The sequence below is a fragment of the Pseudophryne corroboree genome, chromosome 5 (genome assembly GCF_028390025.1).
Source record: "Pseudophryne corroboree isolate aPseCor3 chromosome 5, aPseCor3.hap2, whole genome shotgun sequence".
Lineage (NCBI taxonomy): Eukaryota > Metazoa > Chordata > Amphibia > Anura > Myobatrachidae > Pseudophryne > Pseudophryne corroboree.
The window spans coordinates 236,779,815-236,797,717 of record NC_086448.1 but is presented as its reverse complement, the minus strand read 5'-3'; the positions used below and the strand labels follow the sequence as shown (position 1 = coordinate 236,797,717).

The window sequence follows — 17,903 nt, the reverse complement described above, 5'->3', positions numbered from 1 at the left end:
TTTTCCACATTTTGTTATGTTACAGCATTATTCCAAGATGGAATAAATTATTCCCCCCCCCCTCAAACTACACACATTGGTGGTCATTCATATCAAATCACTGCTGTGCATTTCCGCACAGCAGCGATCTGGTCTGAACTGCGCATGCGCCAGTGCCGCAGTGCGCTGGTGCATGCCAGACAGCCGACGGCTGTCTTTAGCCAGCGATCGCATCTGCCTGACTGACAGGCAGAGGCAGGAGAGATGTGAAAAAAAGAAAGAATGGGAGCGCTGGATGAATCCAATATATATTTTTTATTAAAATATTGTTATATCAACCACGTAAAAATATAGTACATAAACTGGCCTAAAAATGATGAACAATTAATAATGTATAAATATATACAAGACTGCCATATCTCCTGAACCAATATGAATAAGAAAACCTTTAATAAACCTTAATTAAGGGCTGCATTGGTGCTTCATGAAAATCAGCCGTGCGTCCACGAGCTGAAATATTTGTAAGAAGGAGACTGATGAAAAGTGCCTCTGTTATAAATCACTGTCTTCTCCTTGTACACAAAAGAACCTCATTGGCAAAGAGTATCCCAGTATTGAAATTGCGGACACCCGCGCTGTGTTATTAAGTGACAAATAGACAGTGATGGTCAAATTCACTTGTAGTATATCACCTGATGTGAGAGCCTCTCCGTCAAAGGCGCTGTACTGAGCCGGGTTTGCAGCGGCTCTGTGCAGTGAAAGTACAGCTGGTCACTATTCATTTCCTTTTGATGAAACGGCCAGCGTTGTAGGCCGAGAAACGCGTTAAGGTACTCCATTGAAGGACTTCATCTGACTGCTGCATTCTCCTGACACTCCGTGAGCCGTATATATCGGGTGGACCGTAGCCGCAATTAAAACGGACTTTTTACCAGCGGCTGGGGAATCTGCTGCTCCAATCTTTCTGCACCGCTGCACATTCAAATTGGTACAGTACCCTTCAGCGGAGAAAACAACCGTGTTCGTCTGGATGGTTCACTGGTGACGTGACCAGCTGTACTTTCACTGCACAGAGCCGCTGCAAACCCGGCTCAGTACAGCGCCTTTGACGGAGAGGCTCTCACATCAGGTGATATACTACAAGTGAATTTGACCATCACTGTCTATTTGTCACTTAATAACACAGCGCGGGTGTCCGCAATTTCAATACTGGGATACTCTTTGCCAATGAGGTTCTTTTGTGTACAAGGAGAAGACAGTGATTTATAACAGAGGCACTTTTCATCAGTCTCCTTTTACAAATATTTCAGCTCGTGGACGCACGGCTGATTTTCATGAAGCACCAATGCAGCCCTTAATTAAGGTTTATTAAAGGTTTTCTTATTCATATTGGTTCAGGAGATATGGCAGTCTTGTATATATTTATACATTATTAATTGTTCATCATTTTTAGGCCAGTTTATGTACTATATTTTTACGTGGTTGATATAACAATATTTTAATAAAAAATATATATTGGATTCATCCAGCGCTCCCATTCTTTCTTTTTTTCACATCTATTTTGATCCATTGTTGGGGCAGCCCGCCCACAACTGGTGAGCAGCCGTCTGAATCCAATTAGATATAGTGTGTGTACTGTAGAGCGCCAATCTTTTGTACACAGAGGCAGGAGAGGGCGGGCCGGCGGCGTTTTGCCGTCATTTAGGGGGCGCGGTCTGGGCAACACAGGCGTGCCTGGACCATTAAGGGAGCAGGCCGCGGTGGCTGCATGATGTCACACGCAGCTGCTGCGACCCTGGCAGCGATGAGTAGCTCCCTACCAGTGCACAGGAGCTGCGCTGGCTGGGAGATACTCTTCCAGTACAAAAGCATCGCCGCTGTGCGATGCTTTTGTACTTTTGCGACATTTCAGGGACTGACATGCGGGCAGGCTAGCCCTGTGCTGGGCGTCCCCCCGCATGTCAGCGTGACTGATCGTAGATGTGCTAAATTTACCACATCTATGATCAAATCCGAATCACCCCCAATACCCTATGATGTCAATGTGAAAAAGTTTTTTTTTGAGATTTGTGCAAATTTTTTTAAAAATAAAAATAAATTAAAAATCACATGTACATAAGTATTCACAGCCTTTGCTCAATACTTTGTTTATGCACCTTTGGCAGCAATTACCGCCTCAAGTATTTTCGAATGTTACCCACAAGCTTGTCACACCTATCTTTGGGCTGTTTCGCCCATTCTTCTTTGCAGCACCTCTCAAGCTCCATCAGGTTGGATGGGAAGCATCGGTGCACAGCCATTTTCAGATCTCTCCAGAGATGTTCAATCGGATTCAAGTCTGGGCTCTGGCTCTGGCTGGGCCACTCAAGGACATTCATTCAGTTGTCCTGAAACCACTCCTTTGCTATCTTGGCTGTGTGCTTAGGGTCATTGTACTGCTGAAAGAACAGTCTAAGGTCAAGAGTGCTCTGGAGTTTTCATCCAGGATGTCAATGTATATGGCTGCATTCATCTTTCCCTCTGTCCTGACTAGTCTCCCAGTTCCTGCCACTGAAAATCATCCCCACAGCATGATGCTGCCACCACCATGCTTCACTGTAAGGATGGTATTGGCCTGGTGATGAGCAGTGCCTGGTTTCCTCCAAACATGATGCCTGGCATTCATGCCAAATAGTTAAATTTTTGTCTCATCAGTCCAGAGAATTTTGTTTCTCATGGTCTGAGAGTCCTTCAGGTGCATTTTAGCAACCTGCTTTTTACTAAGGAGTGGCTTCCGTCTGGCCACTCTACCATACAGGCCTTATTGGTGGATTGCTGCAGAGATGGTTGTCCTTCTGGAAGTTTCTCCTCTCTCCACAGACAAATTCTGTAGCTCTGACAGAGTGACCATCTGGTTCTTGGTCACCTATATGACTAGGGCCCTTCTCCCCTGATCACTCAGTTTAGACGGCCGGACAGCTCTAGGAAGAGTCTTGGTGGTTCCAAACTTTTTCCATTTACAGATGATGGAGGCCACTGTACTCATTAGGACCTTCAAAGCAGCACATATTTTTCTGTACCCTTCCTCTGATTTGTGCCTTAAGACAATCCTGTCTTGGAGGTCTACAGACAATTCCTTTGACTTCATGCTTGGTTTGTGCTCAGACATGCACTGTCAAGTGTGGGACCTTATATGAACAGGTGTGTGCCTTTCCAAATTATGTTCAATCAACTGAATTTACCACAGGTGGACTTCAATTAAGCTGTAGGAACATGTCAAGGATGATCAGTGGAAACAGGATGCACCTGAGCTCAATTTTGAGCTTCATGGCAAAGGCTGTGAATACTTATGTACATGTGATTTCTTCGTTTTTTTATTTTTAATAAATTTGCAAAAATCTCAAACTTTTTTCACATTGTCATTATGGGGTATTGTGTGTAGAAGTTTGAGGGAAACAATGAATTTATTCCATTTTTGAATAAGGCTGTAACACAATAAAATGTGGAAAAAAATAAAGCGCTGTGAATACTTTCCGGATACACTGTATATGCGTGTGTGTGTGTGTGTGTGGAGAGAGAGAAGAGAGAGAGAGAGAGAGAGAGAGAGAGAGAGAGAGAGAGAGAAAAAACTTGTGAGATGGGCTATCCTACCTCTATGTCTGGCTGTTATTACCCAGTTTTGTTCTATTATTGTATATTAAAGCATTAAGGTGAATGAAACTACTAAGGAGAGTGCGGGGTTCCCTGTGTATATATATTTGAGCAGATGGTCACAGCCCACCAAACTAGGGGTGGTGAGTACGTGAGTGCACCCCTCTACTGGGAATGGCAATTGCCGTGGATTCCCATATGTATGTATGTATATGTATATATATATATATATATATATATAAATCACAGAATATATAGTATACACCCTAAAGAATGTAATGTGTGCATATATATATATATATATATATATATATAGTATACACACACAGTACCGTTTCTAACAGCAGGCAAGCCGTGAGATCACATGGGGGCACCTGCTGTTGCCACTTGCAGCTCCTATCTGGCTCCCCTTACTCCCTCCCATATTGTATGCTACTCCGGGTGCAGAGTTTCATGGAGTGGCACTATTGCTCCACATCATTTCATGAAACGCCACCCCCGAGCAGAGTTTTATGGGTGGGAGGAGAGGGAGAAGAATTACAGTGCTGGCAGGCTCATGCCCACCAGCAATTATGCACCCCTTGGCAATGAGCATTACCCTTGCCAATGAGCATGGATCCCATAGAATGAAACCCATGGCAACAAATATAGATCCCAGAGCATGACTCCAGTGCATAAAATCCCTGGCAACAAGCATGACACCCAGTGCATGAAACCCCTGCCATTTGTGAGGTACTGTATAATGGCGGGCAGTGGGGCCAGTGGTGAGGGTGGTCTTTGCTAGGTGCCATCTTGCAGTGCCAGGTTGCCAGCTAGAGCCCCCATCACAGCTGATGTCATTTCAGTGGGCAGGTAGAGGACATAGCACACACACACACACACACACACACACACACACAGGAAAGGGCCAGGAACCAAGGACAAGTTTGTTATCAAACACACACACACACACAAACACACACCTGCTGTCACTGACCAACACACATACAGACACACACACTCACTGAATGCTTACCAAGCAGCAGCCGCAGCCTGAGCTAGGAGAGCATGGAGGCCGGTGAGCTAGACGAGTGGCATCTGGCAAGTGAAAGAATAAGGATGGAAGGTGATTAGGAGGAGAGCCTGGAATGGATAGCAGAAGAGACAGCGTGCCAGAACACATAGACACTGTCTCATGGGATTTCCCTACACGATCCCACAAGACTGCCTTGCATGCTTCTCAGTGGCTGCTGGTAATGAACAGCTGAGCCACCGCAGGGAGACTCCTCTGAGAGAAAACTGCACTATGTGGGGGACCCCTAGTGTGTGGAGACCCTGGGACAGCCTCCCAGGTTGCTCCTTTCTTAATCTGTCCCTGTATACCCCCATGGGCCGGTGCAACTCTGTATGTAGATGGTGATAATCACTGCATATGGGGGGTAATTCCAAGTTGATCGCAGCAGGAAATTTTTTAACAGTTGGGCAAAACCATGTGCACTGCAGGGGGGGATTTGCAGAGAGAGTTAGATTTGGGTGGGTTATTTTATTTCTGTGCAGGGTAAATACTGGCTGCTTTAGTTTTACACTGCAAATTAGATTGCAGATTGAACACACCATACCCAAATCTATCTCTCTCTGCACATGTTATATCTGCCTCCCCTGCAGTGCACATGGTTTTGCCCAATTGCTAACACAATTCCTGCTGCGATCAACTTGGAATTACCCCCATGGTTTGCTATTTAAATTATCTGACCAAAAGTAAAACCACCTCTAGTGCTGCCAGCCTAGTCACCTATCCGCATAATCAGGGGGGCCAAAACATGGGGTATTTCCCCAAAACTGGTGTTACCATATTAAACTATCATAATTGGGGCGAGTAGCATAATAGCAGGATAATACCACATAATGAGTTGACCCTTCCGTAGTACCAAACAGCTTTAAGCTGGTCCCCAGGATATACCAGTCCCATGCTGATAGCACTAGGGTGTGGATGTAAGTTAATTAGTAACATTTTACATGATGCATTACAGGTTTCCTCATGTCCTGGACTCCTACAAAGGACCAGCATTCCCATGTCAGTACTTGTTGGCACTTGAGGATCAACAGAAAGCTGCGCAGTGAGACGAGGAGCATTAGGACTGGCAGGAGAAGGTGGGAGACCTGGTCCACAAAGACTCAGATATTGTCATAGTGCAGTAAGAACAATGGTACATAAAATAACATGAATAAGAACAACAGCAAAGGTTTCTCACCTGAGTCTCAGGAGGTCAGTGATTCATCCATTTAATGAGCTCTCAATGGTAAGAGGAGCCAGAAAATGTGTGTATAAGCAGCTATACTGTATATCCCAAAAGAGACAAGCTGAGTTACAGGTTAACAAATGATTGGTTCACTAGGATTTGATGAGAACATCAATGATATGATGAAAAACAGAAAGGGAAGTATAGTAGTGGCCATTTCCATTACAGAAGATGTTTTATGTCTATTTGGTTGTCCAATTGACTAAAAATGGCCAGTTGCAGTGCAGTAATTAATGGGGTCCCTAAAACCTTATTAATTGGGGAATTTCAGGCAAATATCTTGAAAATGATTGCATTACTAAGGTCAGTGGAATACCATAGCTCAGAATCAATAACATCAACTTTGGGGCATTTATTAGCAGAAAAAGGTTAATTGTATACTGTATCTCACTTTTGTGAAAGCTACACTTGTTGTAAAAATGTATACACTTTGAGTTGCAATGTAATCTGAAATTTTGTAACATATTAGTTGATTTTATTACTTTTAACAATTTCAAAAAATCCTGTCTTTTCTTATATATTTGTGTACTGTACATCGATCTCAGGACACTAGTTCATTATATTGGGAGCACTAGTTGCACTTGCCACTGGGCTTATTCCAATTTTTTTATGTTACCCACAGACTAGGACTGTGGGAAAGAACCCTAACAATTTTCAGTTTAAGATAGAAATTATCCAGGAGGATGGAGGTATTGGTGACAGGGCTGGTTATGAATTTTATTAGGGCCATGCTGCATAATTGTATTTATTTATCTGTCCAACTTTTGGTACAGTAGATTCCAATCCAAGTTGTGTAAATTAATTTTACAAATTAATGTAATTTTGCATTATGTGGTAAGAGTCAATCAAGTTGCCAGTACTTATAGAACAAGCTAAACAATTTAATTAATCCTTTAATTTGCAGTAGATTAAGGTAAAGCAAAGTATCATCTGATGAATGTTATGAAGTGATAACATCATAAGGCAGTTTATATCGCTACTTTTGGTATGCTTTAATTTGATAAGCATACATGATATTTCTTCAGGGCACATGTTAAACTTTAAAGGTTGTAGATTAATCTTGTTGTACAAAATACTGCATTCCAGATTACTGCTTCAGCACAGTAGTCTTACATATGAGACTGAAAGTTATTGATAAGAAAGTATGTTACCTATATTCTGATGGGACCCAGAGATACACAGTATTGGTACCTTTTTTATATAGTTGTTAGTTCTTATACATAGTTCAAGAAACAGGTAGAAATTAAAACATTTCAGATATGAATAAAACACTTCAGAAAACTTGCTCAGAGTAATGAAACTACTTTAATACCCACTATATGAGTTATTATGCTGACACTGTTCATCACACTTCAGCACATATATATATATATGTCATTACACAGACAGACCATAATTTCCAGCAGCCTCTGCAGCTGCTCAGGAGGTTAGGTGCACACCACATGACCGGTGTCAGGTGATACAGTGTGACAGTTGAAAGTGAGTGGCAGTTGGAGCAATTAAGCATGACCATCTTGAGAATCAGACAAGGGGACTGTGATGGGTGGTGTGTGACAGTAGTGCTGCACAGATTATGGAGAACCAAATTCTGTTCCCTGTTATCACACCAATTTGACATCCGGTGGGAGGAACAGAGGAGGTGATTACAGGTCATACAGTAAGCCTTAACCTCACCATACAAAGCCCTACACTGCTAGTGAGGAGGAGGAGAGACTGCCATAGTGACAGAGACATTGTGACTATAGCCCAGCAGATTACACTCCTTCAGGAGAGAATTAGTGATTCAGATTAGATGCAAGTCAGAGTGACAGACAACACACAGAGGGGGATATTCAATTATTTGAAAAGTCAGTTGGGTGTCTGTTTTTTCCTATCTAATAGACAGGTAAAAATGGACACCCAATCGACTTTTCAAACAATTGAATTCCCCCAGAGAGTGACTTTGGCACCACCTGTCACTTGTGTATTATATGTGCCAGAGCAGTAGGATTTATCTAGACTCTCGCCCATATCTGACTGAACTGAGTTATAGAATCCGAATATCAGCTAGAAGTAGATACTTTTGTTGTGAAAGTTACTTGGAAAAAGTTACAAGTGACTATAAACTGAACAGTATCATCTATAAATACATATAAATGGAAAAGCCATCACTCACTCACTTACTGACTGACTCATCACTAATTCTCTTACTTTCCGATATGTTAGGAAGCTGAAATTCAACATACAGTAGGTATTCTTCAGGTGGGAAATACTGTAGGAACACTACGTAATTAAAATTTGACTAAACCTCCCCTAAGGGGATGTAAAGGGGGTTGACATAATGACATCATCACTGATGCGTGGTTTGCGTTACGTGAATGATAACACCCAAACAGACAATTGGATCAAAATTTGGATTACATCTCCAGTGGGTAGAATTTAATAGACTACAAAAATGGTCCTGTCACTTTTTTTTACCATATCTGCTACGGGTGCTCCTCGGGTACCGCCAAGAACCATGGATTAATATTTACTTACATTACGATGTCTAAAATGTATAAATCTCTATATATTCACCAAATTTTTAACACTCATTTATATTTATAACTGTGAAAATCAGAAACTCCCGTGCGAAGAATGGGTAGAACATCTTTCTTAATACAAAGAAAGGGAAATTTTCCCCTTTGCACTATAAGACTATGAGGGGTAAATTTACTAAGGTGGGAGATTTTTAAAACTGATGATGTTGCCCAGGGCAACCAATCATATTCTATCTATTATCTGCTAGAAACAGCTAGATAAATGTTAAGTAGAATCTGATTGGTTGCCATAGGCAACAGCACCAGTTCTGAAAAAACCTCCCACCTTAGTAAAGTTACCCCTGAGTTTGGAAAACTGGATAAGGCGCTAATGAGATTACAACTGAGTACTCCAACGTGAACTATTTTATGGACATAAAATAATAAGAATTTACTTACCGATAATTCTGTTTCTCGTAGTCCGTAGTGGATGCTGGGGACTCCGTCAGGACCATGGGGATAGCGGCTCCGCAGGAGACAGGGCACAAAAGTAAAAGCTTTAGGATCAGGTGGTGTGCACTGGCTCCTCCCTCTATGACCCTCCTCCAAGCCTCAGTTAGGATACTGTGCCCGGACGAGCGTACACAATAAGGAAGGATTTTGAATCCCGGGTAAGACTCATACCAGCCACACCAATCACACTGTACAACCTGTGATCTGAACCCAGTTAACAGCATGATAACAGCGGAGCCTCTGAAAAGATGGCTCACAACAAAAATAACCCGATTTTTGTAACAATAACTATGTACAAATATTGCAGACAATCCGCACTTGGGATGGGCGCCCAGCATCCACTACGGACTACGAGAAACAGAATTATCGGTAAGTAAATTCTTATTTTCTCTAACGTCCTAAGTGGATGCTGGGGACTCCGTCAGGACCATGGGGATTATACCAAAGCTCCCAAACGGGCGGGAGAGTGCGGATGACTCTGCAGCACCGAATGAGAGAACTCCAGGTCCTCCTCAGTCAGGGTGTGCCCCTGACCAAGTATCAGCTCGGCAAAGTTGTAAAGCCGAGACCCCTCGGGCAGCCGCCCAAGATGAGCCCACCTTCCTTGTGGAATGGGCATTTACATATTTTGGCTGTGGCAGGCCTGCCACAGAATGTGCAAGCTGAATTGTACTACACATCCAACTAGCAATCGTCTGCTTAGAAGCAAGAGCACCCAGTTTGTTGGGTGCATACAGGATAACAGCAAGTCAGTTTTCCTGACTCCAGCCGTCCTGGAAACTATATTTTCAGGGCCCTGACAACATCTAGCAACTTGGAGTCCTCCAAGTCCCTAGTAGCCGCAGGTACCACAATAAGCTGGTTCAGGTGAAACACTGACACCACCTTAGGGAGAAACTGGGGATGAGTCCGCAGCTCTGCCCTGTCCGAATGGACAATCAGATATGGGCTTTTTTGAGACAAACGCCGCCAATTCTGACACTCGCCTGGCCGAGGCCAGGGCCAACAGCATGGTCACTTTCCCTGTGAGATATTTCAAATCCACAGATTTGAGCGGTTTAAACTAATGTGATTTTAGGAATCCCAGAACTACGTTGAGATCCCACAGTGCCACTGGAGGCACAAAAGGGGGTTGTATATGCAGTACTCCCTTGACAAACTTCTGGACTTCAGGAACTGAAGCCAATTCTTTCTGGAAGAAAATCGACAGGGCCGAAATTTGAACCTTAATGGACCCCAATTTGAGGCCCATAGACACTCCTGTTTGCAGGAAATGCAGGAAACGACCGAGTTGAAATTTCTTCATGGGGCCTTCCTGGCCTCACACCACGCAACATATTTTCGCCACATGTGGTGATAATGTTGTGCGGTCACCTCCTTCCTGGCTTTGACCAGGGTAGGAATGACCTCTTCCGGAATGCCTTTTTCCCTTAGGATCCGGCGTTCAACCGCCATGCCGTCAAACGCAGCCGCGGTAAGTCTTGGAACAGACATGGTACTTGCTGAAGCAAGTCCCTTCTTAGCGGCAGAGGCCATGAGTCCTCTGTGAGCATCTCTTGAAGTTCCGGGTACCAAGTCCTTCTTGGCCAATCCGGAGCCACGAGTATAGTTCTTACTCCTCTACGTCTTATAATTCTCAATACCTTGGGTATGAGAAGCAGAGGAGGGAAGACATACACCGACTGGTACACCCACGGTGTTACCAGAAACGTCCACAGCTATTGCCTGAGGGTCTTTTGGCCTGGCGCAATACTTGTCCAGTTTTTTGTTCAGGCGGGACGCCATCATGTCCACCTTTGGTCTTTTCCAACGGTTCACAATCATGTGGAAGACTTCCCGATGAAGTCCCCACTCTCCCGGGTGGAGGTTGTGCCTGCTGAGGAAGTCTGCTTCCCAGTTGTCCACTCCCGGAATGAACACTGCTGACAGTGCTATCACATGATTTTCCGCCCAGCGAAAAATCCTTGCAGTTTCTGCCATTGCCCTCCTGCTTCTTGTGCCGCCCTGTCTGTTTACGTGGGCGACTGCCGTGATGTTGTCCCACTGGATCAATACCGGCTGACCTTGAAGCAGAGGTCTTGCTAAGCTTAGAGCATTGTAAATTGCCCTTAGCTCCAGTATATTTATGTGGAGAAAAATCTCCAGACTTGATCACACTCCCTGGAAATTTTTTCCCTGTGTGACTGCTCCCCAGCCTCTCAGGCTGGCCTCCGTGGTCACCAGCATCCAATCCTGAATGCCGAATCTGCGGCCCTCTAGAAGATGAGCACTCTGTAACCACCACAGGAGAGACACCCTTGTCCTTGGAGATAGGGTTATCCGCTGATGCATCTGAAAATGCGATCCGGACCATTTGTCCAGCAGATCCCACTGAAAAGTTCTTGCGTGGAATCTGCCGAATGGAATCGCTTCGTAATAAGCCACCATTTTTCCCAGGACTCTTGTGCAATGATGCACTGACACTTTTCCTGGTTTTAGGAGGTTCCTGACTAGCTCGGATAACTCCCTGGCTTTCTCCTCCGGGAGAAACACCTTTTTCTGGACTGTGTCCAGAACCATCCCTAGGAACAGCAGACGTGTCGTCGGAAACGGCTGTGATTTTGGATATTTAGAATCCACCCGTGCTGTCGTAGAACTACTTGAGATAGTGCTACTCCGACTTCCAACTGTTCTCTGGACCTTGCCCTTATCAGGAGATCGTCCAAGTAAGGGATAATTAAGACGCCTTTTCTTTGAAGAAGAATCATCATTTTGGCCATTACTTTGGTAAAGACCCGGGGTGCCGTGGACAATCCAAACGGCAGCGTCTGAAACTGATAGTGACAGTTCCGTACCACGAACCTGAGGTACCCTTGGTGAGAAGGGCGATTTGGGACATGGAGGTAAGCATCCTTGATGTCCAGGGACACCATATAGTCCCCTTCTTCCTGGTTCGCTATCACTGCTCTGAGTGACTCCATCTTGATTTGAACCTTTGTATGTAAGTGTTCAAAGATTTCCCATTTAGAATAGGTCTCACCGAGCCGTCTGGCTTCAGTACCACAATATAGTGTGGAATAATACCCCTTTCCTTGTTGTAGGAGGGGTACTTTGATTATCACCTGCTGGGAATACAGCTTGTGAATTGTTTCCAATACTGCCTCCCTGTCGGAGGAAGACGTTGGTAAAGCAGACATCAGGAGCCTGCGAGGGGGAGACGTCTCGAATATCTGTACCCCTGGGATACTACTTGTAGGATCCAGGGGTCCACTTGCGAGTGAGCCCACTACGCGCTGAAACTCTTGAGACGACCCCCCACCGCACTTGAGTCCGCTTGTACGGCCCCAGCGTCATGCTGAGGACTTGGCAGAAGCTGTGGAGGGCTTCTGTTCCTGGGAATGGGCTGCCTGCTGCAGTCTTCTTCCCTTTCCTCTATCCCTGGGCAGATATGACTGGCCTTTTGCCCGCTTGCCCTTATGGGGACGAAAGGACTGAGGCTGAAAAGACGGTGTCTTTTTCTGCTGAGATGTGATTTGGGGTAAAAAAGGTGGATTTTCCAGCTGTTGCCGAGGCCACCAGGTCCGATGGACCGACCCCAAATAACTCCTCCCCTTTATACGGCAATACTTCCATGTTGGAATCTGCATCACCTGACCACTGTCGTGTCCATAAACATCTTCTGGCAGATATGGACATCGCACTTACTCTTGATGCCAGAGTGCAAATATCCCTCTGTGCATCTCGCATATATAGAAATGCATCTATAGTCAATAAAATACTGTCCCTGTCAAGGGTATCAATATTTTCAGTCAGGGAATCCGACCAAGCCACCCCAGCGCTGCACATCCAGGCTGAGGCGATCGCTGGTCGCAGTATAACACCAGTATGTGTGTATATACCTTTTTAGGATATTTTCCAGCCTCTCAGCTGGCTCCTTGAGGGCGGCCCTATCTGGAGACGGTACCGCCACTTGTTTTGATAAGCGTGTGAGCGCCTTATCCACCCTAAAGGGTGTTTCCCAACGTGCCCCAACTTCTGGCGGGAAAGGGTATACCGCCAATAATTTTCTATCGGGGGAACCCACGCATCATCACACACTTCATTTAATTTATCTGATTCAGGAAAAACTACAGGTAGTTTTTCACACCCCACATAATACCCTTCTTGTGGTACTTGTAGTATCAGAAATATGTAACACCTCCTTCATTGCCCTTAACATGTAACGTGTGGCCCTAAAGGAAAATACGTTTGTTTCTTCACCGTTGACACTGGAGTCAGTGTCCGTGTCTGTGTCTGTGTCGACCGACTGAGGTAAATGAGCGTTTTACAGCCCCTGACGGTGTTTGAGACGCCTGGACAGGTACTAATTTGTTTGCCGGCCGTCTCATGTCGTCAACCGACCTTGCAGCGTGTTGACATTATCACGTAATTCCTTAAATAAGCCATCCATTCCGGTGTCGACTCCCTAGAGAGTGACATCACCATTTCAGGCAATTGCTCCGCCTCCTCACCAACATCGTCCTCATACATGTCGACACACACGTACCGACACACAGCACACACACAGGGAATGCTCTGATAGAGGACAGGACCCCACTAGCCCTTTGGGGAGACAGAGGGAGAGTTTGTCAGCACACACCAAAAACGCTATAATTATACAGGGACAACCTTTATATAAGTGTTTTTCCCTTATAGCATTTTAATATATATATACATATCGCCAAATAAGTGCCCCCCCTCTCTGTTTTAACCCTGTTTCTGTAGTGCAGTGCAGGGGAGAGCCTGGGAGCCTTCCCACCAGCATTTCTGTGAGGGAAAATGGCGCTGTGTGCTGAGGAGAATAGGCCACGCCCCCTTTTCGGCGGGCTTCTTCTCCCGTTTTTCTGAGACCTGGCAGGGGTTAAATACATCCATATAGCCCCCAGGGGCTATATGTGATGTATTTTTAGCCAGAATAAGGTACTATCATTGCTGCCCAGGGCGCCCCCCCCCCCAGCGCCCTGCACCCTCAGTGACCGCTGCTATGAAGTGTGCTGACAACAATGGCGCACAGCTGCAGTGCTGTGCGCTACCTTATGAAGACTGAAGAGTCTTCTGCCGCCGTTTCTGGACCTCTTCACTTTTCGGCATCTGCAAGGGGGTCGGCGGCGCGGCTCCGGGACGAACCCCAGGGTGAGACCTGTGTTCCGACTCCCTCTGGAGCTAATGGTGTCCAGTAGCCTAAGAAGCCAATCCATCCTGCACGCAGGTGAGTTCACTTCTCTCCCCTAAGTCCCTCGTAGCAGTGAGCCTGTTGCCAGCAGGACTCACTGAAAATAAAAAACCTAACAAACTTTTACTCTAAGCAGCGCTTTAGGAGAGCCACCTAGATTGCACCCTTCTCGGCCGGGCACAAAAATCTAACTGAGGCTTGGAGGAGGGTCATAGGGGGAGGAGCCAGTGCACACCACCTGATCCTAAAGCTTTTACTTTTGTGCCCTGTCTCCTGCGGAGCCGCTATCCCCATGGTCCTGACGGAGTCCCCAGCATCCACTTAGGACGTTAGAGAAAGTATATGTGATCATTTCTGTTTTTGTTTATTAGTTTGTTAAGTTGTCAGATGTTGAAATGTATTCTTCTGCTTTGTAGTCTTGCATGCTTTATTCATAGCAAAAAGAGTGCTTCCTCTAAGCGTTCCAGATAAAAAAAAATTCCTACAAAATAAAATTATTGTCTGCATGTAACCTAACCTAAATTGCAGTGTATTGTGAGTTGCTGTTGAAACTAAAGGCCCATAAACACTAGTAGACTTTTTCCATAGATATATGCGATAATGACGGTTGTGAATGATGAAATCATTCAGAACATTCAAATCATTCTAGTGTGTACACATCAATTATGCGCTCTCCCATGGTCATTTGGTCGTTTTAAGCAGGTTGTCAGTCTTCCATGCATGCATCTTATTCCCCTCAATCTCAGTTAGGTTGTTCATTGTTCAGATCATTTGTAAAATTGCTCAGTGTGTACACTCAAATTAATTAAGGGCCCTACACATTAGAAGACATTACCAATGTTAAAGATGAACAATGTGGAAGATGAGCAATTTCCCTTGAACTTCCCAGAACCCTGACAAACGAAATTGAGTCTACACACTAAGCAACTTTTCAAACAATTTCAAAGACGAAAGATATCTTTGGAATTAGCACCTTTCTGACATATTTTAATATTGAGGAGGCATTTCTGGGTGTGTGGGCGGGGCTGTAGAAGGGGGAACCAATGAGGTTTTTTATCACCCACTGCCTCACCAATTTCCACTGTGCCATATATAGGTATAATAGGTTCAATAAAAAAATATTATATATATATATATATATATATATATATATATATATACAGTATTGGTTTAAACAGTCACACGCTAGTATCATGACAAACTCATATAAATATGCCACAAACTAAGTGGACCTTGTCGGTTTAGTGACATGAGTTGAAAGACGAGCCGTGGTCTGTTGCTATCAGTGGATTTGAGCTTACTGGTGATTTCTGAGTGCTGTATAGTGAATGTAAGTTTTCCTGTGTACTTGTCTAGTTTTTTACCTGTTTAAGTTTTTTGTCCTCTTTGTCTATTTTTATTTAGATCCTGAAGAGTGAGGTGGAGGAGGAAGCAAGTATGGATCTCCATGACAGAAACAGTGGGGATAGTGATGTTTTGCCCAGCTAGAGGGGAAAAACCAAGAAAGGCCAGAACATTAAGCTTCAAATTACCTTGTTGATTAGGCCACGAAGAGCCACAAACTTCATTGTGGATGTCAGGCTACCCACACTTCAGGTCAGAGAAGGAACAAGGGGCCTAATTCAGACCTGATTGCTCCTATGCATTTTTGCAGAGGTCTGTGATCAGATAGCCTCTGCCCATAGAGATTCAAAACCCGCCCAATGCAAGTGTGTGAATGCATGTGTACGCCGTTAGGAAACTTCGCCAGACAGCAGACATTTGCAAATCCGTTCACAACTCACTCACTATCGAATGTTTTTTCCATTCTGTGCAGTCTGTGCGTAGTCCAGGACTTGCTCCTACAGTGTGATACAAACAGGCTGATCGGGACCGGAGCCGACGTCACACACCTACCCTTAAAATGCTTGTGAATGCATGTGCTTTTCCTGACACTCCCAGAAAACAGCCAGTTACCACCCACAAACGTCCGCTTCCTGTCAATCACCTTGCGTATATGCCTAGCGATTGAAATTTTGGCACCATTCCGTTGCTGTTTGCGGTGCATGTGCAGTCATTCGATAATCGGTCACTGTGCGATTTTGCACAACAGCGATAAGGTCTGACTTAAGCAAAAGATGCGTGAAAGTGTTATGGCTGCCGTGAATGCAGAGGGATCTGTGAAATGTAATGAGGAGACCTTCTGATATCAAGATGCGTGTATGGGTCAAAATGGCAAAAGAAGCAAAAGCTGTACATCAGAGAAGGTCAGGCTTACCATATAAAGTTCTGTATTTGGAGTATGAGGAGCCACTAAATGTCCTTATTCTTGCAGCGGTCATCAACTCTCTTCATGTCCAGGACACGGATGACCCCAGGCAGTATGGTGATTTATTTTCTTTCTCAAATTGTAGCTTTACAGTATTTGTAAACTTTGTGTAAGGTATAGAGATGAGCGGGTTCGGTTCTCTGAGATCCGAACCCCCCCCGAACTTCACCTATTTTACACGGTTCCGAGGCAGCCTCAGATCTTCCCGCCTTGCTCGGTTAACCCGAACGTGCCCGAACGTCATCATCCCGCTGTCAGATTCTCGCGAGATTCGTATTCTATATAAAGAGCTGCGCGTTGCCGCCATTTTCACTCGTGCATTGGAGATTGAACGGAGAGGACGTGGCTGCGTTCTCTCCCTGAAAAGCTCCGTAATCTGTGCTCAGTGTGCTGCAAATATCTGTGCTCAGTGTGCTGCAAATATCTGTGCTCAGTGTGCTGAAAATATCTACGTTCTCTGCCTGAAAATGCTCCATATCTGTGCTCAGTGTGCTGCAAATATCTGTGCTCAGTGTGCTGCATTGTGGGGACTGGGGACCACCAGTATATAATTATAGTAGTACAGTACAGTAGGCCATTGCTGTATCTTGCAGCTCTGTGTCGAGCATACTATCTCTGTGCTGCATTATTGCGAGCAGTATATAGTAGGACAGTGCAGCATTTTGGTGACCAGCAGTATACATATAGTACAGTACAGTAGGCCATTGCTCTATCTTGCAGCTCTGTGTCAAGTATACTATCTCTGTGCTGCATTATTGTGAGCAGTATATAGTAGGACAGTGCAGCGTTTTGGTGACCAGCAGTATACATATAGTACAGTACAGTAGGCCATTGCTCTATCTTGCAGCTCTGTGTCACTTCAAGTATCCTGATCAGTGCTCAATATCTGCTGCATTGTTGTGACCAGTATGTATACTGTACTGTGCGACGTGTGTTATACATCTGATGATTTTATACATCCTGTAATCTGTACTGAGCGATGTGTGAGATACACCTGGGGATTATACACCCTATATACTGTACTGTGTGATGTGTGAGATACACCTGGGGATTATACACCCTATATTATTATTATTATCCTTTATTTATATGGTGCCACAAGGGTTCCGCAGCGCCAAATTACAGAGTACATAAATAATCAAACAGGAAAACAGCAACTTACAGTTGATGACAGTATAGGACAAGTACAGGGTAAATAAACATAGTTACATCAGCAGATGACACTGGAATAAGTTTCAGGTGGCAGAAGACTGCTGCTTGTGGTACAGTTGATGATCATTAAAGTAAGACAAAGGATAAGCACATGAGGGAAGAGGGCCCTGCTCGTGAGAGCTTACAATCTAAAGGGGTGGGGTAGACAGACATGGGTGACACAGATGGGGTACATAGAGAACGTGGAACAGAGGGTTAGGATGAGATTTGGCTGGGTTTGGTGAAGAAGTGGACCCCCAGAAGGCACAAGTCAATACTTAACATTGCAACATTTTACTGGGCTATGCAGGAGA

General features: G+C 44.6%; 1 long non-coding RNA gene across 1 annotated transcript; it reads left to right on the top strand.

Moving 5' to 3' along the window:
* Positions 1–7,407: 7,407 nt before the first annotated feature.
* On the top strand, positions 7,408–16,455 carry LOC134928960 (uncharacterized). Its single transcript, XR_010178160.1, has 3 exons — positions 7,408–7,527; positions 15,495–15,686; positions 16,405–16,455. It is a non-coding gene; the product is annotated as an uncharacterized LOC134928960 (long non-coding RNA).
* The last annotated feature ends 1,448 nt before the right edge of the window (positions 16,456–17,903 follow it).